We start from the raw sequence: 5797 nt of genomic DNA, 5'->3' as shown, positions 1-5797 counted from the left end.
TATACGTGTTTAACTAGTATTATATTTACTAATTGTATGTAAACATATGTCATCATATGTTAATAGGTCACCAAGTGTGTTCAAGTGTTTACTTGACACCGAGCACCCAACTGGCACTTTCGTTCGATCCACTTACAACAGGTGAGTTCATACCCCTGAATTAACCTTTTAAATGTTTTTACATGCTTTTATGGGGGGAATACAAGTTAAAACATGTCAGTTATCATATCAATCATATGTGATTAATAACCCGCATGCACAAGGATTTATCACACTTTCAGCTGTTTTACTAAGTATAATACTATAAGTGGATTTCCAAAACGTCTTTACTTGTTTAAATCTTTTCTCAAATTGTCTCTCGCTCTGTATGTTTTACTTCAAAACCAGTTACAACAGTATTTTAAACAAAGGTTTTTTCTTTACTTATATTGTTTTATCAAAGTTATATTCAAAACTTGTTTATGAAAGATTTTCAAGGATTTCCAAAGGTCTTCAAACTTATTTTACAAAAGGATATCAAGTCACGATTTTCTTAAGTGTAAAGGTTTTCCAAAGTTTTCGTCAAAGTTTTCTTCCATGCTTCTATGCTTCTACTTCGTTAAATGCTTCTACTTCGTTAAATGCATGCATGTACTTGTATAGTTATATAAATAATGTTTAAAGGACTTAGGAAGGCTAGTTCGCCCTATTTCCTTTTCCTCGTTTGGATGTGGTCTGGTGGGTATCAGATATCCGTCCGAAGTTCGTTTAAACATTAATTATATATCATGTATACATGTATATACATAAAGGTTTACATCGGCCAGTTCATTTCCCTTGGGTAGCAAGGGCATCCTTCCATTCATCATTCATAGATCAGAGACACTAGTAACTATTATAGGAATAGTTAGGAGTTTCTATTCACTCTTTCTAGTACGAGAATTCCACAGGAGTCAGTTCATACTCGAGTCTATATCATTTCTCCAGCGCCTCTAATAGAATTCAGATTACGAGATGCATCTTCAAGACACGGATTTGCCCGTCTTCGAGTTGGTAACCAGAGTCTCATGTAGGGAGAGCGGGCATTGTGTGTATAGATCTATACGGGACTGACACTCCCGCACCCTGACTGCTAGCTACAGTCCATGACCTACCAAGCCAAGGGGTGACAAATGTGATATTTATTCCGACGCTTGCAGGGCGTCAAGTACTCTAGTGTCAATAAGTATGGTTACGAGTGTCTCCATGTTTACCTTATAATTCATGGCCTTAAGGTAACGAGAATTAACAATGTATTCTTGAAACAACCCACTTAAGATTTCCCTTTGTTTCAGACCTTGTTAGCTGTATCTTTCATTTGATACTGTCTGGGGTCTGTATTTCTTTGTTTTAGACCTTGCTAGCTGTATCTTTCATTTGATACTGTCTGGGGTCTGTGTTTCTTTGTTTTAGACCTTGCTAGCTGTATCTTTCATTTGATACTGTCTGGGGTCTATGTTTCTTTGTTTTAGACCTTCCTAGCCGTATCGTACATTTGATACCGTCCGGGGTCTGTGTTTCCTTATGTTAGACTGAGCCAGGCGTATCATTCATTTGATACTCTCCTGGAGTCTATGATTTATTTTGCCTTAGTCAGCAGTATTTTCTGCTGAGGCATATGTTATTTTCCCTAATGTTTTTTTACTAGTGATATTCTCCTACTTCCTTGAAAATCAAATACCGTATTTTGGTAATGATAGTATTTCAGGGAAAATTACTCTTTAAAACATAACTTTGTCGAGTCTTGGTAGAAGACAACTTTTATTTAGAAAATATAGAATTTTCTGGAAAGGGCTCTAATACACCGTTAATTCTAAACTACTACTTTTATAAAGTTATTTTGAATAAAATGCTTACTTACATAAATGACACTAAATACTTATGAACTCACCAGCATTTATAAAAATGTGGATACTCGCTTTCAAAACAACTTATATTCTCAGGTCAGCAATAAACAGGTACACCCGGGAGCTTTTATGAAGCCAGCCTAGAACCGAGCTGCAACTATATTAGTCTCTGTATTACTTTGATGTCTCTATTAAATGTAACTTGTGTAAAACTATTACTATTAATGCGATGGTTGTTGTACTTTGATTACTATACTGCATATGTTGTTATACTTGACATGACGTCATCCACCCCAGAACGTTTCCGCCGTTCCGATTTTGGGGTGTGACATCAAAGATTGATGCCACCATACCTCGCGAGCTGCTTCTGCTTATTTGTCGACGAAGATCCCGTCGATTGTCCCCATCGATCAACTGATCCCTTAGCTCGATCTAATGAGCGGTTGAAGAGGAATGGGTACATTCGGATTCAGAAACCGATTTCAATTATTGATGGGGATCGGTGGAAGTGGTGAGGCGTTGTTGTAAATGGAGGTGGTGTACGTTGATGGAAGTTTTTTATGGTGGAATAGGGTTTTTGATAGTGAACGGCCGTGTATATAAGAATGAGAAGAAATTAGGTCAAAGTCAAAATAACTATCATAATTATAGGAAGTATTTGTGGAAGTTATTTATAAAATTACTTTATTAACCTTATTTATTTATTTAATTATTTAATTTTTTATTTAATTTTGGTTGACCCATATTCATGCATACAATAACACAATAATTAGTTTAAACACCTGAACCTAGCGCTCTCTCTCTCTCTCTCTCTCTATATATATATATATATATATATATATATATATATATATATATATATTTATATATATATATATATATATATATATATATATATATATATATATATATATATATATATATAGTTTAAACAGTTTAATATTGTAACATAGCAAATCTTCCTAAAAAAAATGTATGAATACAACTCTTTCAAATAAGTGTTGGTATTTCCATTATAAATACAACACTTTCAAATAAGTGTTGTCTTAAATTTTTAGAAATTGCAACACTTTTATAAAAATGTCACCATACTTTATAATTTGCAACACTTCAAAAAGGAAAAGTGTTGGATTATATATTTTAATGCAACACTTATTTTGTAAACGTTGTTTTAGAACCAAAAGCCATGGTATTTGAAAGAGTTGCACCTAAATAGTTGCATTAGGCTTATTTTGTAGTAGGGATTGATCAATCACTCAAATCGACTAACACCAAGACAGATAAAACCCAATCAGCAACCCAAATCCTCTAAGTTTGACCATAAGTCAAACCGGTCAAAAGTCAATGGTCAAAGGTCTACAAAGTTAATGGTCAACTTGTCCAAAGTTAACGTCACGTCGTGTCACTCTATGTATCACTTTGTGAGAAATAAAGGATAAAACAATCGCAAATCACAACCTCACCACGTCGTGGTCATTCCTTGGCCACGTCGTGGGAACTAGCAGTTTCCTCAAATCTTCATTAAGAGCTTAATCCTTACAGATCAAGGCTCAAAAATTTAGATCTAATCCTTCTTACTGACTTAATGGATAAAGTTTCCAACTTTATCCATTAGGAGTTCACTATTAGACAAGATCTTAAGCCCTAAGTTCATTAAATCCTTAGTATGACCCTAACTTGCTCATGGACCCAAAATAGCTTCAAACATGACTCTTTTCTCATTCTTAGAAGCCTAAGGACCAATTGAGGGTTACAACAAGCTCTGGAGTTTCTCAACTCCAAGAGCATTCATGAAAGGGACCACAATCATCCAAATGAATCCAAAATTGAAACTAGAAGAACAATGGTAAAGATATGAACTTTTTACCTCCAACAACTCAAAAATATGAAGAGGATGAGGTGTTCAAGCTAAATCATTGCTTCCTTTCACCACAAAGAACTTCCTTATTCTTCAAGTTTCACCAAAAGCCAAGAACAAGGCCTCCAATCAATCAAACAAGCTCACAAACATGAAATAGGGCTAAGGTTTTGTTAAGGGATGTTTGAGGCTGGAAAAGATGCCCTAGATCATGAGTTAATGGCTTTAAACATGGAAGAAACCTTAAAATTCATGGGCTTGGGCTACAGCGTTCACCACGTCGTGACACCCTTCATGTCACGTCTTGGTGTCTATCCGAGGCACACATTCTTCAGTGGTCATGTCACGTCGTGGCATATGGTTTTCCTCAAAAACCATGTCTTTGACTCCTTTGTATCATGAACTGGTCCATTTGGGTAACAGATGTTACAATTTCTCTCACCCTTGCTGTAGGAAACCACCGGCCCATTTCAGCCATGACCGACCACCACACCATGAACTGTTTCTCATGACCGTATTTCCCTTTGTCGGATTTTCTGATACCATCTTATGCCCCCTTCGTCCGAGATACTCATCAGATGTGTAAAAGATAAAGAAAGCCAGAGAAAACCCCAAAAACCACCGATATTGTTGCCTTCATGCATGAAACCACAACTAGCGTTGTTGCATATCTGTGGGAAAGAGAGGCGACGAATTTGTTAGATTTGTGAGAGAGGCGGAGACAATTTTTAAAAAACCCTAAATCAACTAACCTAGGACCATCTTCGGCCTAGGGTTTCGGCTGATCTGAAACAAGATCGAGTTATGGTCAACACCACCATTGTCGTTTAACACTGTTAGACACATCATATTTTTGAGTTTTTAGATCTCCACTAAAATTATCGAGCGACAACTCCAAACAGTGGTGGGGACTTCGTCTCTAGTGTGAAGCCCTTTCTCAAATCTGAAGAAAGCCTTAGCCACATCACCAGTTTTCAGACGACAACTTTGTCCGTCGGTGGCGGTGCTTCGTCTATTGGAGGTAACTGAATAAAAGTTTGCTAAAATGCGTTTCCTAAAAGAGATTGTATTTAGAGAGGGGGTGGGGAAGCATGCTGATGTTGGCGGTAGTGGGCGGAGGTTGGCGGTAATCAGCAGCGGTGAGCGACGGTGAGCAATGGCGGTCAGTGTGTGCTCATGTGTAATTAATGTAAAAATGAATTTGATGATAGGATGGTGGTGTTTAAAGAGATAGAGGGGAGGTGTATTATTTTATTTTATTTTTATTAAATGAAATAAAAGAAATGAAAAAACAAAACAATAAGGACAAATCCTTCATTTCAAGTTACGTCTAAGTTTTGAAGGACCAAATATGCATTTAAGTTTCAATTTTGGACCGATCATGCACAAGAAAAAAAAAATAGACTAAAACGACATTTTTGGAATACCACAGGATCAATTTTGCAGTTTACTCTAAAAATATTCACTCATTTATCTTTTGACTTTGACGGTTCCACTACAAGGTGCCACATTTCACACATTTAGTTTTGTAGTGAAAACAAATGGCAATGTATTTTCTTCAACCATTAAACATGAGATTTTTTCCGTTAATCCAATTGATAGCATTCAACATGATAGGCATGAGCATGACATAATATCCTGTTAGTTCCTACACAATATTTCCAAGCGAAATGGCTTTGACTTAGCATGTTGTCATTGTTGTCGTCATGAACTAGACTTCACACGTGGATAAGACAACGATTTCTTTTCTTTTGAGATACTCATGTTCCACATGCTCGTATTCATGCTACCAATTGATTCACCTCCAAGATCACCCCCCTACTAAAATATTAAAAAATATATAAAAATAAAATAAAATAAAATAAAGATGGCACAAGTTACGATGTACACAGATGCTCAAATGCCTTTTAGATTATATTATATTTGTGAGCAGATGCTCATGAAAGAATTTTAAAAATTTTAGGTTTCAACTTTCAAGTGCTAATGAAAGAAGCGATGACAAGGCCTATTTTTTTATATAAAAAGAGTAAGTTGTCGAGTAAGAAAAAGAAAAATAAAAAGAGTGAAGGCAATG

Source organism: Lactuca sativa, chromosome 5, assembly GCF_002870075.4.
Source record: "Lactuca sativa cultivar Salinas chromosome 5, Lsat_Salinas_v11, whole genome shotgun sequence".
Classification (NCBI taxonomy): Eukaryota; Viridiplantae; Streptophyta; class Magnoliopsida; order Asterales; family Asteraceae; genus Lactuca; species Lactuca sativa.
Note: the sequence above shows the minus strand (reverse complement) of the source record.